The sequence below is a fragment of the Myotis lucifugus genome, unplaced genomic scaffold (assembly GCF_000147115.1).
Source record: "Myotis lucifugus unplaced genomic scaffold, Myoluc2.0 scaffold_184, whole genome shotgun sequence".
Lineage (NCBI taxonomy): Eukaryota > Metazoa > Chordata > Mammalia > Chiroptera > Vespertilionidae > Myotis > Myotis lucifugus.
This window is the reverse complement of record NW_005871232.1, coordinates 135,963-155,672: the sequence shown is the minus strand read 5'-3', so window position 1 is coordinate 155,672 and position 19,710 is coordinate 135,963.

The window sequence follows — 19,710 nt, the reverse complement described above, 5'->3', positions numbered from 1 at the left end:
TAGTAGCAAATCAGATCAGACAGATATAGCGGTTGTAGAGTTCCTACCTACATATCAACATGTATTAGCCAACGGTGTGTCATTCATCCTCTGGTGATGCTGTCTGGTGGAGAAGAAAATACAGCATAGAGACTGTTGCAATGCTTAGTCCTGGAGCAGCTTAGATTTCCAACCTTAATTGCTGAGCAAAGGGGCCTTCAGATTCTCTGACTTCACGTTCTTTTATTAGAAGCTCCTCGTTTCTCTCCTCTAGACTAAAGGTTGCCAATGTGCCCCCTGTGGGTCATCTCACTAGCCCCTTTTTATGAGGGAATACTAGTGTGGTTTTGGCAGTTAGTGAGAAAACGGCAACATGAGTCCTGACTGGCTCTCCTCACCTCAACAAGGAAGGATCTCTACCACCGAAGTCCCAAATGCTCTGCTTAGTGGTATGATGGCTTCTGAGGTGGCTGCTCCCTGAGTCAGACAGGGATGTGAGGAAAATAAAGAGGTTTTACCCTGTACAATGAAGTCTCCCTCCTTTCTTTTACCTGATTGAAACCTGTATACATGCCCATTATAACACCCATAATCTTTTATACTTTCTGAATTATATGTCTCCCTCTATAAGACAATGAAATTTTGAGGAGGGAGCACAGATAACTTGTCTTATTCATCTATTTATCCAAAGTATTTATCTCAGTGTTGGACATATAGTAGGCCCTCAAAAAATCTGTTGGAATATTTTTATATTGTGAAGTTCATTCTGGAAAAGGCTAAGGGAAAAAATGTAATAGGCACTAGTTATTTATAGAAGGTAACACTGATATAAAAGAAATAAGACAACTTTGATTTTTTTCATAGACAAGAAGGAAGAATCAAGTGTATTCAGGTGGTTCTCCAGAGAAAGAACCAATAGTGTGTGTGTATATGTATACATGTATGTGAATGTGAGATTTATTATAAGGAATTGGCTTAAGCAATGATTAAGGCTGTTTTAATTTGAATCCAAAGGCATGAAGAAGCCAATGCTGCAGTTCAAAGGCAGGCTAGCAAGAATTCCCTCTTAGACCTTCAAATGATTGTTGTCTCTATGTGCTCTACTCAAACTATCCATAAATGTTAAGCTCAGCCAAGAATACCCTCACAGAAATACCCAGAATAATGTTTGACAATATCTGGGCCCAGTCAAGTTGACACACAAAATTAATTATCGTGTTAAGCATATAAAGTCCAAATAAAATATCCCCCCTCCTCTTATATTCATTCAACAAACACATAAGCACCTACTATGTGCCAGCATTATGGGATTCTCTTTCTTCCATCTCCCTTCTCCCACAGTGTCTAACACTGCTCCCTGCCAAAGAAGTGACACCTGTGTGGCAGCAGGGACAGTGAACTGGAGCTGCACAGGCATAATATAGAAAGGACCAGAATGAAATGCCCTAGCCCAACCCCCTAGCAGGACCCTCCACTCAGATTTTTACTTCTAGGCAATTCTGCGAGGCAGAGACTCTTTCCTTCCGGAGAAATCAATGAGAGGCTCACTTGCAACGATTCAGACAAAGGTTCTCGATCTTGGCTAGGCTTTGTGGCTGGGGCTGAAATATGGCGAGGATGAGAAACACATTCTGACAAGGAGCACTTGGTTCTATTAAGATGTCCAATTAGCCAGTGAAAAATCAGCCTAGTGCTGCTATGAATGACTCACTGTGGTTTGAGATTCAGTGGCCTGTGCATTTGTGTTAGCCTCTTGCTAGAATTATTCCCCCTCGATCTGTTTTTCTTCAGCCTGGGTGCTGCTGGTATTTCAACAAAAGAGCCAAATACCAACATCTGATTCAATTGTTTGGTCCTCTCACACCTGAGTTTATCACCAATTTTTCAAAGTAATGGGTAACATCATGTAGCTGGCTTATTGCACTGGGATAATATTGCAGACTCTTCATGATAAGAAGTACAGATTCTCTGCTCATGAGAGGTACAAAAGGGGAAGCAGCCTGATTTAGGCCAAAAGGGCTGCAAAAAAGATGCAGGGACATGTGCAAAAATCTTTCCTGGACCCCGGGGAGAGGAGTCCAATGCTTCTGGGGTCAAAGAAGGGGCATTTTACAGCGGGTGGTGGCCACGCCCAAAGCCTTCCTCTCCCCAGTTCCTGTCTCTCGACTACTGCAATGAGGTCAATTCTGAGAATCTGGGCACTGGTGGAGGTAATATATCTGAGTGGTTTCAGAACGAGGGCCTTTGAGCAAAACAACCTGGGTTTGAATTTCAACATTGCCATTTATTACTTGCGTAACTGGGCAAGTTATTTAACTTCTGATTTTCTTCCTCACAATTAAGAAAAGGGATCATGATAGTGCTTACCTGTTTTTAAAGTCGTTATAAGTATATGACATTAAGCACATGAAGAGGTAAGCACAGAGCTCAGCACATAGTAATGCTCAATTAATGTAAATTATTCTTAATGTAAATGTACCTCCCAGAAGCACATCTATTTTAGATTATACAGTTACTCTCAGGAATTCTATGTCCCAGCAGAGTCTAGGGTCATGGGTACCTCATATTAGCTTAGTCACACCACACCCTGGGCTGGGGAGAAGTCAAGCTGGTAGCCAATTAGGAACCTCATGCCCACATCACCCCCACACCACTAGCAGCAGGTGGGCCCAGTCTCCTGTGGTGGACTGAAGTCTCTGCCATGTGCCTGTGTCACCTTCTCTACCAGTTCCCAATCCCAATTACTCTCTCTAGCTCATCACAAAGATGGGCTCCATACCACAGCCAGTTCCCTGGAGGGCTTGACCCTTTCCCCTGGAGACCAAGCCTATGATCAGCAGTATCCATCTTCAAGCCTCCAAGCCACGGCTCCATCTTCAAGCCTCCAAGCCACGGCTCACAGCGTTCCCTCAATCAGACCTCTTCCCAAGTAGCCACTATCCCCAGCCTCCACAGGGCTGCCATCTCTCAAACTTGTTCTTATGCCCTCATACAGGTCCCCATATCCCTCATGAGGACCAGGATCTAGTTTAAACCTGGCCCAGCAGTTGTTCCTCTTCAGTAAGAGGTCTGAGAGTGTCAGATAGTCAAGCTTACACCACGGATCTCATTCACCATTGCTTCCAAAACACTCTACCCCTCAGCTGCCTGCAATTAAACCTTTGCCTGTCTTTTTAGCACATACTCAGTTTTTTCCTCTTGCTCCCACCTCTCCTCCTCCATATCGCCTTTGATGTTTCAGTCTAATTTATGACCATTTGACATAGGTACGTCAAATATGAAAGTCAGTACACAACCCCATGGCAAGCGGACATTTCAGCAGAAACAGCATTCAGTACATTGAATTTAATCCACTTTCTATGGTTTATAAATATTTCATAAATTTCTTTTGGCTTTTGCATTACATAAAATCTATAAGCTTCGGCATGTTTAAGTAATATCATAATAAAAGTAACCCAAGTCAACAATGAAGGTCTGAAAGTTTTTTCATTTGCTCAGTATCTCTATGTGCTTCTTTCATTTGTGCAGACAATGGGCTATGGCTTCTGAAATCCCAGGGAGGAAGCTAGCCATCAGCACTGCATTTCCCAGCAGAGAATCTGTCATCATCCTCATCATGAATTTCCTTAAAGACGATTTTCTTTCTATCTGAGCATGTGTGTCTTTTAGTGTGTGACTTGAACTTATTTGTTGACCAAAACGTTCCCCAGTGGGACACAAAGCTATAGAATGTTTACCTTTAGAAAGGACTGTTGAAATAACTTAATTGAGTGAGCCCCAAGCATAGGATGCATTTCACTCAGGGGTGACAGGGGCTAGTAGGGAGTCCATAGCCCAGCCGTGGGCAAACTACGGCCCGCAGGCCGGATCCGGCCCGTTTGAAATGAATAAAACTAAAAAAAAAAGACCGTACCCTTTTATGTAATGATGTTTACTTTGAATTTATATTAGTTCACACAAACACTCCATCCATGCTTTTGTTCCAGCCCTCTGGTCCAGTTTAAGAACCCATTGTGGCCCTCGAGTCAAAAAGTTTGCCCACCCCTGCCATAGCCCAAGCATTAAATAGCAGTGGGTCACATATCATTCTGTTTCTTTGTTATGGGGTGGGGCCACAACTTTAGTAACAAAGAAACAATTTCCAGAGGATGAGGCCCAGAAATCAGGATTTTAAAAAGATTCCCAGGTGATTCTAATGCGCAGCCAAGGTTGAGAACCGCTGTTCTAGGAGAAGTCTGGGTTTGATGCTGCTAGGTCGCTTCCTCTGGCACTTCCTAACCTTCCCTTTACATAGAGAAGCCTCAGTCTCAGAATCTTCACACTGCCTCCTCTGTCTCCAGATAAATAACAAGGTTTTATTTTCATTTATTGATCTTATGGTTACCTGCCATTCATGATGTGATACCAATTTCTTATTTGCACCCATGATAGAACATTTCCTTTCAAAATACATTTTTAAATGTAAGTCATTTAAACAAAAATATTAAGTAAATTAGAATACAGGTGTATTCGTGTTGCAAGTGTGTGAAGGTGATACAGAAATTACTGAGGTTCAGCTCCGGGTTTTACTGACGAAGAAACTGATTCCTGGAACCTGATGAGGAAACGGATGCCCACAGCCACACGTTTGGTGGACAGCGAATCTGGGACAGGTTCAGTGCTGCCCCATAATTCCACTAGAATTATAGTAACATAAAAGGGAAACGAGGTGGGTCTTAGTGTGCTCTGACCTCTAATCAGAACTACCACACCCACCTGACATAGTGAGTGACTCCTGTGGAGCCGCATTTCTTTTTCTGTGTAAATCTTCTAGGTTACATGGGAACATTTATGGCCACATTTCAGAAATAAGATCACTAAGTGAATTCATTGTGGGCTACTGAATATTTTGCCTCGATAGCTTTTGAGAAAATGTTAAAAATGCTTTGGAAATTAAGCAGTGATCCCAGTTAGCACAGAGTGTAATTACATCAAACAGTATTTTTTTTTTGCATTGACAACTTCCATGTAATGTTCTAGTAAGAAGTAAGGCAGAATGCTCCCTTTTGCTAGGAGATTAATACAATCCTGAGAAAGAATTAGCTCCCACACACTAAGCACATCAGGCAGTGATTTTTGTCACATGCAGAACAGAGCTAAATCCACATTTCACTCTTTAGAGAATACTATGTTTTCAAATGAGAATAAATGCTCTTAAGATACTATTTCCTTCTACCTTCAAGATTATTCTATCCAGCTGGTTGACTGATTGATCACCAGAGATTTCTTGACTAATTATTACCAGTCACAGGGGGCCCAGATAGGATCATAATGAACAAACATGGGTATTCCTTCCTAAGTCTTGCTGTTTTAACCAACCAACAATGGATACTGTTGACTGAGTAGGTGGTAGTTCCTACCTAGTGAAAACTGTGCTAAGCACTTTGCTGCATTATTTCACACAATCTTCTTAACACCCCTGTGATCCCTATTTTACATATAAGGAAGCTTAGAAAAGTTAAGTTCATGCCTAAAAGTACAAATTAAGAAGTGGCAGAAACAGGATTTGAATAGACATCTTTCTGACTCCTAAAAGCAAACGGTTAACCACAAACTCTGCTGAGAAACTGACATGACATCACAACCCTCCGGGCCAGATGGGGTGAGACACAAATCATAATTTACTCGAAACATTCACCAGGTTGATAACGGCACCAGTCAAGGTATTAAAGGCTTTTTTTAAAAAGTCAATATTTTTAAGAAAGAAAAACTGATGATTTTGACAATAATATTCCCCAATACAGCTATTTTAATAAACCTGCAGTTATATTGTTATTTATAGAACAAAGATCTAGTTAAATACTTAACAGCAATAGTTTAGTCGTTACTACTATTTTTAAAAATTCCACAAACTTAGTTACTTAAAGCAAAAAAAGACCTGTTCACTTACCGCTCTGGAGGTCAGAATCCAAAATCAGTCTCCCTGGGCTAACGTCAAGATGTTGACAGGGCTGACTCCTTCTAGAAGCTCCCAGGGAGAACTTGGCTCTTCGGCGTCTAAAGGCCTCCTGCATCCCTCGGCTTGACTCCATCCTCACATCAACCCAACCTCCCTCTTCCATCTTCACGTCTACTACTGACCTCCATCCTCTTGCTCCACTTTTAAGGATCCTCGTGATTACATTGGGCCCACCTGAGTAACCTCACCTTCTCATCTCAAGACCCTTAACTTAATCATGTCAGTAAAGTCCCTTTTGATATGTAAGATAGCAATATTCACCGGTTTTGGGGATTAGGACATGAACATCTTTGGGGGCCATTATTTTGTCTTCCACAATTACCAACATTTACTCTTTTTTTTTTTTTTTTTTTTTTTTTAGTTAAGTCAAAAATTTAAGATTAATTGGAAAGGGATCTTTTACTGTAATCACCTGACTCCAGTTTCCAATTAATGTGTGGTTTTCCAGGGCTGGCTTTCACAGCGAAGTAATGACTTTTTCTTTCGGTTGGAAACTTTGTGGAGCATGTGGGTGCGTGGCTGTGGCCTGGCTCTGGGTCACCGAGCAGCTTGGCTGAGCATCTGTGCAGGAACCACTGTGTTAAGTTATATTTAAAAATTGTTTCTTCCAAATGTTCAGAACAAGCCCAGGTCTCAATAAGAAGTGGCCTTAAATCTACTGCAGGAAAAAGGGGCGGGGGGGGGGGGGAGGTAAAGATTATAAAATGCAGAGGGTGGTTCAGTTAATTCATTTAACATTAAATCATTTCATTAATAATGATCAAGGAAGCAAGACAATTAAAGGAGGAGAGAAAGGAATACCCACAGCTTCTTGACTGATGGCTGAATCAGTTAATCGTGTTCTGATTAGAAGTGTGTATAACAAGAAAATACATCCCCATAGTCCTGCGAGTTTTCCAACCATGGAAAATAAGAGCAGCACGGTGATAAAATGCCCTATGAATGGAGCTGGACATCAATAAAAATAAATAAATAAAAGGCATCTTAGCACTTTGGTTTTCTTCTTTCCTTCTTCTTGGTTAGAAGAGAAAACCTTAGCAAAATCTGAGTAGGGCAGCACATGCAGAAACCCATTTGCTTTTGTCATGTTTCTTGATCGAATTGGTAGTTGGAGAATATTCACTCACTTAATGCCCTGAGGAGAGATATACAGTCTTCTATCTCAATCTAATAAGAACCCCACAACTGCTGCTACACAGAGCTATGCGTTTTGAAGGTTCAAATTGCTTTACCCTTTGTGACAGCATGGGTGGACCTGAAGAGTATTATGCTAAGCAAAATAAGCCAGTCAGAGAAAGACAAAGACCGTAGGAGCTCACTAATATGTGGAATCTAATGAACAAAATAAACTGATGAACACAATGGAACCAGAAGCATGTATACGATACGTGGAACAGACTGGCGGGAGCCAGAGGGGAGGGGCATGTGGGTGACTGGATAAAGGAGCTGAAGGGATTAGCTAAAGAACATATATGCATACCCCCTGAACACGGACAATAGTGTGGTGAAGGCCAGAAGGGGAGGTGGGCAAAGGTGGGTGGGGGTTGGGGGAAGTCTGCAATAATGTCAACATTAAAAGTGTTTAATAAAAAAAAGAATCAAGTGAAATTGACAGTACATTTGTAAAGAGAGTAATACTAGGGAATTCATGTTTACTAAATGTTTCCCTTTTTTTCACGCTTGTTTCTAATAACATTTCAATGTGTATTCGTCTCCTAGGAGGGCATTAACTAATACATCATGTTACTTTATTAAAAAGCTGGAATACAGCTTATTTTAAAAAATAATCAAATGTGAAAACGAGTGTAAAATGCTTTGAAACAACTAACCATACCTAATAAAATATTCTTATTGCCCTCATTAAAGTTCCTTTGTATCAGTAGGGAGAGAGAGAAAAAATACTTCTAAACCAGAAGTTCCTAAAACTTGCTGCAATGCTTCTCAAACTTTAATTTGCACACAAAGCGCCAGAGGATCCTGTTAAGTGCAGATTCTGATTCAGTGAGTCTGGGGAGGGAGGCTCATAGACTCTGTATTTCTTACAAGCCCCTAAGTCAGCGGTTCTCAACCTGTGGGTCGAGACCCCTTTGGGGGGCGAACGACCCTTTCACAGGGGTCGCCTAAGACCATCGGAAAACACATATATAATTACATATTGTTTTTGTGATTAATCACTATGCTTTCATTATGTTCAATTTGTAACAATGAAATTGGGAGTCACCACAACATGAGGAACTGTATTAAAGCGTTGTGGCATTAGGAAGGTTGAGAACCACTGCCTAAGTGATGCTATTCTTCCCCCTTTGAGTAGAGATGTCACGGAGAAATTTATAGAATTACATATCCCCAGGTAGGAGAGGTGGGCAAAGGGGCGGGGATTAATGGGGATGGAAATAGACTTTGCCTGGGATGATGGGCTTATGATGCAGTGTGCAGATGTGTTTCACTGAGTTGTACACTTGAAACCTTTATGGTTTTGAGAACTAATGTCACCCCAATAAATCCAATTAAAAAATAGGTAGTCTGTATTTCAGAATTCATCTTGAATAAAAAAAATACATTCATGGCCACGCATTTTATGTATGGTTGGATGCTCACATTCTGAGATATATGAAGCCTGAAACCCACTGAGTAATCATCATACTCACCTCTTCCACCTCATTTTCCCTTTGGCCCATAAGCCAGACTGACAGATGGAATAACTTGCAATACTAAAGTTCTCTCTTTCTCTCTATCCCTGTCTTCTTTCATTGCCAAGGGCTTAAACACTTACATTTACAAAAGTCAAATATGTATCTGATGCAGCTCAACTATACTGTGTGGGAAAGTACAATATGTCATCACTTCCAGAGCAATCAGGGAAGTAGGAGTTCTGAAGTACTGGAAAGGATGCTAGACTAGGAGGCAGGGACTCCTGGCCTTGATTCTTGATTCTTGCTATGTGACCAAACGCTATGTGACCTTGCTATGTGTCAAAATCCATTTGACGTCTCTGGTGCTACATCTCTTCACCTGTAAAATGGTTTTTGATTCTGAGAAATAGGCCTTAACCTTTTTATACCAAGAGATAAAACCTACCATGTAACTGCTGCCCATAAATCAAAAAGGGTGAAGGAGGGAGGGACAGGATTGATGCTGGCTCCTGTTCCTTCAAGGGCAACCAACTTCCCTGGAGCGCCCCTGGATGCTTGCTGAGACCTAGACTTTCAGCTGCACTCTGCACTCAGGGGCTCGGTGATGCCAGGGGTCCAGATAGGACCATTCTGAGCTCCAGCTTCAGCTCTTTCCCTCATTTCCAGCATAAACCTTGGCAACTTATGTCATCTCTCTCTAATTTCAATTTCCTCATGCATGCAATAGAACTAATAATACACACCTATATACATACATCATAGACGGTATGTTGTTTAAATATATATATTAGGACCAGATATGTTGTGCCCCTGGGTATTATTTAAACATTCTGTAAGCAGCAGAAACAGAAAACTACTAACTTAAGCAAAAATAAATACATTGAAACAATACTGAGTGAGCTCAAAACACTGAAGAGAGAGCAACCAGGCCTTAAGAGGACTGCACCGAGGGCAGATTTGGGCTTCTCCACAGTAGGGTGGTCATTCCTACCTGGGTCTCTGTCCACCCACCTTCTGTGTTGAGATTTAAATTGCTGGGAGAGAAACCCAGTTGCCCTCACTTGGATCATATGACTACACCCATAATCACAGGAAAAGAGCCCTATGATGGAAAGCCCCATTCAAGCCACATGGACTGAAGAGGGGAAGGCACCATAAAGGAAGGAGATGTTGTTACTAGAGCTAGAGAAGGGATGCTGGGCAGAGAGGAACAAGGCTCCATTCCCAGGCTGAGAGTTTTCCCCAATGTCACCCAAGGGTTACATCCTCCTCAAAAGTCATTGTTGTTGTTTTTTCTAAATGACCTGCTCAATATCACTCCCCAGTCATGTCCTTGTTATGACATTTCCTGCTACCTACTTGCCTGCCTGTCAGGCCTTTTCTGATTCCAGCTAAAGTTTCCCATTGGAGTCTTACTGAGTTTACTTACCTTTAGGGGCAAAGCTCTTTGTGCAGGTGAACTAGGCCATAAAGCACCATCAATCCAGTGGGTAGGCCTAGTGCCTCAGACACAAAACATTTCGGTTTTCTCACTAATAGAACTATACAAATTCCATAGAATTGATGAATCAATAAATTAAAAAGCTGATCTTCACCCAGAAACAACACAAAGAAACTTAGAAACCCGGCCTCCCCATTCATGAATTCCCTCCCTCCATGTACTCAGTCATGCTATTTGAACAGCTGCCACAGGCTTGGTCTGGCCTCTGAGCCCTCCAGGACATCAGGTCAGACAGGAACATCAACACTGTATTCAGCCATGAGGGACTTAGAGACTAGGAAAATCAGGGGCAAAATAGACCAAGAGGAATAATGCAGTCTGTTCTTTGTTTGCAGTTTTACTTAGCAAACTGAGGAGATGGTTGGTCTGTATATTTAGGTTCCAAAGCTGCAGATCCTAACATGAACTTTCTGGGTGATGTCTTTAAACTTCCTATGGCCTTTTCTTTCCCAGCACAGAACACCTGGATGCAAATTCACACTTGCAATCCACAAGTGGGCAAATGTAACTCAGTCTAATTCAGTTTTCAGCATAACAGAACCACTGGAATTCAGGACAACTGGGTTCTAGTCTAACCACCGACTGCCACCTACCTTGAGGAGAGCACTTTCCCTCCCTGGGTCTCAGTCTTCTCATCTTTTTTTAAAAATATATTTTATTGATTTTTTACAGAGAGGAAGGGAGAGAGATAGAGAGTTAGAAACATCGATGAGAGAGAAACATCGATCAGCTGCCTCCTGCACACCTCCTACTGAGGATGTGCCCGCAACCAAGGTACATGCCCTTGAATCGAACCTGGGACCCTTTAGTCCACAGGCCGATGCTCTATCCACTGAGCCAAACCAGTCAGGGCAAGTCTTCTCATCTTTTGAGTGAGGATGCTGAACAGCATGTATCAAGGTTCCTTCCTGTTTTGATGTTCAACGAAGCTAGAGTCAGAGGGATTACTAGAAATAAATGCTTTTAGTGTCAGGAGCCCACGTTACAACTGGGCAGGAAATGTACAAAATTAAAGGACTCCATTTGCTCACGATTTAGCTGGGGGTGGAGAGCTGAAAAGAGCACCTGCAGGTGTTAATCCTGAACTCTGGAATATTCTTTATGGGCATTGGTTCTATAATATTTGGGATGACAATAGAAGTTAAGGGTTAGCAAACTTTTTCTGTAAAAGGTCAAATGATAAATATTTTAGGTGATGCAGCCCCAGTCACAACTACTCAACTCTGCCTTTGTAGTATGAAAGCAGACACAGATAGTACTTAAACGAATAACTGCTTGTGTTTCATTTCAAACATAGTTGGTGGGGCTATGATCCCTGGGCTGCAGTTTGCTGACCCCTGATTTAAGTGCTGGTCTTTGCAATAAGAAACACATACCCTTATGCTCACACACTTCACAGAGGGATGCAAGGCCGGATAGAGTTTATCATTATCAAGTGAGTCTGGGGAATGTTCCAAAGCCATAAAATAATTTGGAGTAATAATAGTAATATAAAGCTTACTGAAATATGAGCCACAAGATGCAGGTTGAAGCCAAATTCTACTATTTGACAAATGGCAAGTTGCTTAACATCTGCAAGTCTCAGTATGTTTATTTTCTAATTTAAAAAAAAAAGAAATGGTACATGCTGTGCCTAAAAGGAATAAGAATAGCAGCCATTAACATTTGAATTTATCATAAAATTTTAAATGCTCTTTTCACATTTATCATCACATTTAATTCTAAAAAAGCAAAAACAAAAAAATCTTAGAATCTACCTAAAGTGGTAGATGCTATCTAATTCACACTATTCTAGCATGTAGATACCACTATTCCCATTTTATGGATAAGACATTGAAGGTCATGTGAAGAATAAAAGTGAGATGAAACCACTCTGAAAATTGTACGGTGCTGCATGAGCATAAGGTGCTATAATGACTCAAGATAAGGAAAACAATATTTACTAAGTCTTCCCATAAGTTGAAGTAGTGAATTTTCATCATAATATCTAAAATACAATTCCAGATGCATTTTCTAATAACCAGTGCGCTATGTGCAATCAGCCTCCAGCCACAAGATGCTTCTGATCCACATATAGGGCCCTAATTTTTCCTTAAACAAAAGCTGGAGACTCTTCTATTTCCTTGCCCTTCCTAACAGCACATCCAAAAACACAGAGTTTCTCCTATTTTCGTGGACACAGTAGTTACATGGTACAGATATCCAGGCATGTTTTTTATATGTGCCAATAATATGTGCAGAGGAATTGGAGGGTGGGGAGATTCTCAGTGAAATCTGGCATCTTCCAACTCCCAACTTCTCTGCAGGTGAGAAGGCTGTGAGCATTCCCCACTGCCCGAGCCTGTGTAAAGACAAGGGTAACAGGTACACAGCAAGTCTCTTCCCATGCTTTAATCTGGAGACTCAGACTAAAAGATCCACATGCAGAATATCATTTCCAAGATGGGGGTGGGGGGGTGGGGAGGGTGGGAAGACATCAACCAAAGAACTTGTATGCATATATGCATAACCCATGGACACAGACAATAAGGTGGTGAAGGCCTGGGGCAGGGGATGGGGGCAGGCTAGGAGAAGTCAATGAGTGAAAAAAGGGGACATATATAATACTTCAACAATAAAGATTTAATTTTTTTTAAAAAGAAAGAACACAGAAAAATCAAAAGTATGGGTAAATACAGCAATGATGTTTTTGTCTACACTTAAGTTTTTTAAATTTTGTTTGATGGTTGAAAAAAAATTTATAATAATGTCTGCTGTGGTTCTCCTGCGTGTAAAGGAAATAAATAAGACAATTATAGTCAAAGAGAGTAATGGGAGAGTAAAGAGACAAGGTTTCTACACTTCACCTAACCTGTTAAATGTTGACCCCTATAGACTGTGATAAATTGGGTATATACAACATAATACCTAGAGCAATAAAAAAAGAAAACACTCAAAAACACTATAGATAAATCAAAATTGAATTAAATTAACCACAGGAAAGAAAGGAAGGAAGAAAGCCAACAGAAAACAAAATTCCTCAAAAACACAGTTACAGTGGCCCCCAAGCATCCAGGGGCAAAGTGATGAAAGCCAGTACTGTAGAGAGTTAAGTTCCTGGCTTCATCCCATTGGGCAAATTCCCCAGTCTCTATGTGCCTCAGGTAGTATGTTGGCAAACTGGAGATAATAATATCACTTAACAGGACTTTGCTGAGCTTTAAATCCTATATAATAAAAGGGTAATATGCAAATCGACCGAACGGCAGAATGACCAGTCACTATGACGTGCACTGACCACCAGGCGGCAGACACTCAACACAGGAGCTGTCCCCAGCCCACAGGACTTGATCACCCAATCAGAGCCTGCCGGCCAACCTCTTGGTCCCTTCCCCTGACCAGGAGGCTCCGATCGCCCAATGGCGAACGGGGAAATGGGGAAGGGGGGGAGGTGGGGCCAGCTGCTGGCAGCCAAGGAAGATGGCCCTGATTGCAGGCTAGGCCAAGGGACCGTACCCATGCACGAATTTCATGCACCGGGCCTCTAGTAAGTTGATATTTACTTAAAACAGTGCCTGGCAATAGTAAATATTACGCACACACACACACACACACACACACGCACACGAGTGCATGTGTGTGTTTTCCAATTAAATAAAATAATTAAATTGATTTCCCACTTAGGGATAGAGGAACATTCAATTATTTTTCTTTTTTGCCCTCATAAATTATACTATGACAAACATCCTTGTGCTTTAGGCTATTCCCCATATTTCCCATATTTCTGACTATTCTTAGGATATAAAAATCCTCTGAAATATGTTTTGATGTTCACATGCAGACATACTCCTTTTTCCTGTCAGGATAAAATTCACAAACTTCTAAAGAAAGTGGCTTTGACACTGAACTTGAGTAACTAGAGTAGCTGAAGTTTTCACCAAATTTGTTTTGCCGGCACACAAAATAGAGAGTGGAAGTCTTTATGGCAGATGATGAAAAGAAACTCTAACTGTTTTCGACTTTATACCAATAAACTCACCAAGGCAGCACAGTACCTGGGTTAAAAGCATGGACTCTGAAGCTATTTTATCTGAGTTCAAACTCTAGCTCTTTCATTTATCAGCTGTGCAAACTTGGGCACATTGCTTACGCTCTCTGTGCTTCAGTTGCTTTATCTCTAAAAAGAGGGAAATAACAGGATCACAAGGATGTTATGAGGATGAAATGAGTTAAGGCACCTAATGGACTATGAGTAGTTAAACCAAATAGAAAAGCTAAGGGAAGCCCCCTTCATAGGGGCCTAAACTCATCCTGAGAGCAGGCAGATAAGAAAACGATCATGAACCTCAACGTAAAATGGTGAGGAAAAGAGGGAAAATACCTACCTCTCTCATTATTTATCAATATTAGCTGCCAAGAGTGCCGTAATAGAGCTATTGGTCATGTGCCACCACTATCTGCAGCCTACCGAACATCGCCTTCCCAATAAATCATCTCTAAAGGATGAGTAAAACAAGTAATTTTGCATACAGAATTTTTTTTTTCATCTGAGCTAATTCTAGCTGCCTGTGCATGTGGGAGCTTAGCACATTTATTTGATGACAAACAAATTGGCCTGCCCCACAGGGGCATCTAAAAGGCTCAGTGAGTACTTTGAAATCTTTGCAATTCAAATAGAGGCCTGAAAGGAACTACATGACTAAAGGGGTTTATTCTCATATTCCTTATGGCTGTAAATCAAAATATAAGATCATGCTTGGGGAGGTATTGTTTGTTGTAGTTTTTAATAGAGTTAAAAATAAACTCTTAAAATCTCTCTTAAACTCTGGGCTTAGAATAGATTCTATTTTGAGATCTTATTACACAGTACATAAACAAATTGTACCAAAATAAGTTGTACAAGATTCCATAATTCCTTGCTTCTAAAGAATAGCAGCTAGCTGCTGCAAAAATGTCAGCTTCCCCTCTATCTTCCGCTTCTCCTTTCCTCGTTTATAATGGCTGATTTCACTCTGGAATCCACACATGGGGCAGACTATAAAAGCATCAATCCACCCATTTTATTCATCATCACAGTTGGATATTCAAGACCTCTCTAATGTTCAGAGTCCAGGTATCATAGAAAATAGAGAAGACATTTGGGGCTGATACATATGTCCCCAACTCATATCCAATTATTATGTTAACCATACATGCTGATTTTCTATAACAGTTCCAATGTTAAATATTCTGGCCAATTCTTAACATGAACTATCAAATTAACCTGGAAATTCCAATAATAGCATTCTTATTACACCTTCCTTAGAACCCAGGAAAAGCCATGTGTCCTATATTTAAGGTGTGAAATATATTAGGACCATGAACCTAGGCAGCTCCTCCTGTCCATAACTGCTGAGTAGAGTCTGCCCGTTTCCAGGGCACAGCATTGGGGCCTAGACTCCATAATTTGGGGAAATTGATCAGTGTTCCAAAGACAGTCTCAGAAGGGAGACCTTTCGTGATTGTTTAAGAATTTCTGCTCCATGCCCTGACCGGTTTGGCTCAGTGGATAGAGCGTTGGCCTGGGGACTGAAGGGGTCCCAGGTTCGATTCCGGTCAAGGGCATGTACCTTGGTTGCGGGCACATCCCCGGTGGGGGGTGTGCAGGAGGCAGCTGATCGATGTTTCTCTCTCATCGATGTTTCTAACTTTCTATCCCTCTCCCTTCCTCTCTGTAAAAAAATCAATAAAAACTTTTTTTAAAAAAAAGAATTTCTGCTCCATTGTGCTTTGGAAACCTCACAGATTTAAAGGAAAATGTGGTGTAAACTAGAAGACTCTGCTAAAGGCCTTCCAGCTAGGGATTATTTGCATATTGAAGCCTGTTCTCATAAAGGATCAGCTCAATGCAGCAAAGCCAAGGTAACTGGAATAGCAACCAACAAGGCACTCAGGCCTCTGTAGCTTTAAGAGTGAGAACTCAGGAATCAGACAGCGTGGATTTAAATATTGCCTCCCACTTACTAGCTGTGACCTTAGATTAAAAAATCCTCTTTGATGATAATAGTATCATCCTGACAGAATTGTTATGAGGATTAAATGAACTAAAACACCTAGCATCGTGCTTCTAAAATAGCATTTCCTATTTTAGTATTCTGATTATTGAGGTTGCTGTTAGCATTGTCATCTGAGTCCATATTGAGAGATTTACAATGCATGCTCAGAAAACAAGAAGCAATAGACTGTATTAAGTGCTTATTATTCATGCAATCCTGAGCTAAGCACTCAGTATTCAATGAGTAAAAACATGTGGGTAAATGGGAAAGAAGAGAGAAATCTGCCATGCAGAAGAATTACAAATAATTTAGTAGATACTCAAGCATAACTCCCCACTCCTTGAGTTTGGACCACACGCAGTGACTCTCTTCCAAGAGCACAGTATGGAAAGGGGGTGGAGGGTGGAGGGTGGGGGGAGGGGGGAGGGGCAGCAACTCTGCAGGGAAGAGACCTGGCAAACACTAACTCACCCAGATGACCAAGTTCACTGAAACCCTAACTCCAGGCAACTCCTGAGAAAGACATCAGACACATCACAATTGAAGGACATTCAACAAAATACCTGAACACCACTCCTCAAAACTGTCAAGGTATCTAAAACGAGGGATGTTTGAGAAACTGTCACAGCCTAGAGGAGTCTAAGGAGACATGGACAAGTGAATGTAATGTGATGGATCCTAGAACAACCACCAAAAAAAAGGCCATTAGGTAAAAACTAAAGAAATCTGCATGAAGTGCAAATCTGGTTAAAATAATATATCATAATGGCTCATTCATTATAACAAACGTACTATACTAGCTAGTATGAAATATTAATAACAGGGCAAACTGGCAGTGGGGGTATATGGGAACTCTCTGTACTATGTTTGCGATTTTTTTATAAATCTAAAACTGTTCTAAAAACTCATGTTTTTTGTTTATTTGTTTGTTTTGTTTTGTTTTTAAGATAGGGGTTTGTCTCACAGGACACACTCCCAGAGTAATGGGGGAGACAAATAACTAAATTATAAATTACAAGGCAGTAGGGTGTGTATAACTATGGAAGCCTGTACAATGTGCAGAACCTGCACAGAACACAGAGGGATTCCCTGCAAAGTTGAGGGTGGTGAAGGCAGGCCTTAGGAGGAGGCTTTGTCTGAGCTGCAATTGTCAGGAATGAATCAGAAGCGGGGAGGGTGAGCCGCCTACGCAGAAGGAACGCCAGGGTAAAGACTTGGAAATTATTGTGCCATTTGGTGTTGTTGGGGCCTTAAGTATGAAGAGAAGGAATCATAAAACGGTAGGTGGACAGGGAAGAGTCTGATCAGAAAGATCCTGACAGAGGACTAAGAACAGAACTAAGAACTCAGCCAGAGGGAAGCCAGGCCCATCAAAGCCATTTCCAAAGGGGTTGGTGGCAGCGCACAGCAGCAGGAAACACTGCTAACAGGTAGCGCATTCCCTCTGAACTAAAATGCCTGTCATTCCTCCGCTGGCCGAAACGACAGGTGGAACAGACTGCACCTGACCTACTTTTAATTCCATTTGTCTGCTAATGTCACTGGGCTCAATTTATTGATGGCTAACAGACTCTTCCTAGAGAAAGATTCACGACTAGAGAAAAAGAACTTAACATTGTTAGTAGAAGGGCTTTTCCTGGATTGGACAGAGCAAATATCAGAAGGCTCAGCCCTCAAGGCTTCGCCTGGATAGACAAGTCTTTGCCATCTCAGCCTGTGTGTGGTCCACGGGAACCAGCACCAAGTCGGTGAAGGCAGGAAGGTGCAGACATTGAGCTGGGGGTGGGGGTGGAAATGCACTTTTATAATGGGCTAGCGTTGAGGGAAAATCCCCCGAGGATTGGGCTCCAACCTGAACAAAGCCCAGCAGCTGAGAAAGGCTATTAAAATAAGAATACAGTTCTCCATCACTTCTGCAGAGGTACCAGCATACTGCCACATCATTGAGAAGAGCCCTGTGGGTTATGGGTTCAATTCTACATATCTAAATTGCAACCTGTGAAATCCATGAAAACCAGCATTTGTTCCAACTGGCACTTGGTTGTCACAATGATGGGGAGAGGCAGGAATGCTAGATGTCCCACAACGCCTGGGACCGCCCCACCCAACACACAATTCCACCTGCTTTTTACATATCTCTCCAGAACATAACTATCACATATAAGCACAAGCATCTTTTACAAAATATTAATTTTGCAGAAACTCAACCACCAGGTAAATCAAGGAAAGAGTTTGCGCGTTTGAAACTTTTGAGGCGTGTTCACCATTTTGGGCAGTACCATGGCTTACCTTACAGCAGCACTGACGGTGGTTTGGGGATCCCAGGCTGCGTGGCCCTGCGCTCAGTCCCTGCATTCACTGAGGTCCCATACAAGTGAAACAGGAATTTTTGGAAGTGAAAAAGACAGGCTTTAGGAAATTTTCGAAATTAAGGGGACCATGGAGGAAGCACAGGGCTGCAGAGCAGCAGAAGGTATATTTCCATAGAATAGGGAAGCTGAAAAGCTGCAACAGATACATTTCCATAGAATGAGCTAGTTGGGAACAGCAAAAGGTCTATATTTACAAAATAAAGAGGAGGAAGCCCTTCATCCAGAAGGAGAAGAAAGCCCAAAGGGAATAGGAAAACAATAAGGAAGGGGGCGGGGGGAGAACTACACATGTCCCATGTGAGGTTCTACCTTTGAGCCTAGGAGTTACTGTAGTAACCAGTCCAAGGGAATAGTGACCAATCAGAGGGGATATCAAGGCACCAGGATCTGCAGCCTTTATAAGCCATAGGGAAAAAGAGCTCAGTGGGGCCCTTTCCCCCTCCCTACATGGGAGTCCATTTTGTGGGACTCTTTCCCTCTCGCCATGTGGGAGTCTGTACTTGTTCTTCAATAAATCTCCACCTTTGCTATACCACTTTCTGTCCGTAGATTCATTCTTTGATTCCTGTGGACAAAGAATCTGGGTTCCAGTCCAAAAATTTTGTTTCACAAGTACAAGTGTCTAACCTTCATCAGGTCTTCTACTGCAGTGGCATTTGGAAAATTTACATATTCAAATATATATATCATTTTAGTAGAAATTACTTTCTTTTTATTTCTCCTTTTTATTATCACTGAGATATTGTCTTTAATATATATAATTTCAGAGAGGAAGGGACAGAGAGAAAGATAGAAACATCAATGATGAGAGGGAATCATTGATTGGCTGCCTCCTTCACGCCCACACTGGGGGTCCAGCCCACAACCCAGGCATATGCCCTGACTGGGAATCAAACTGTGACTTCCTGGTTCATAGGTCGATGCTCAACCACTGAGCCACACTGGCCAGGCTCTTTATATTTTAATTGTATAATAAGTATTTCATGTTAAAAGAGTAAAGAGGACATTATAAAATGTTTGCTATAATTAAGTGTCAGGTCTGACAGGGTTGAGAATCACAGGATCAGATACAAGGTGATTAAGAAACTGGGATGAAAGCCCCTCTCAGCTGCCTGCCTTTCCACTACCTCCAGGGGAAAGAAAAGGCTCTGGTGGGTTCTGTTGTTCCAGGGAGCTTCTGGATTGGAACTATAGCGAGTCTGCTTAAGAAAAC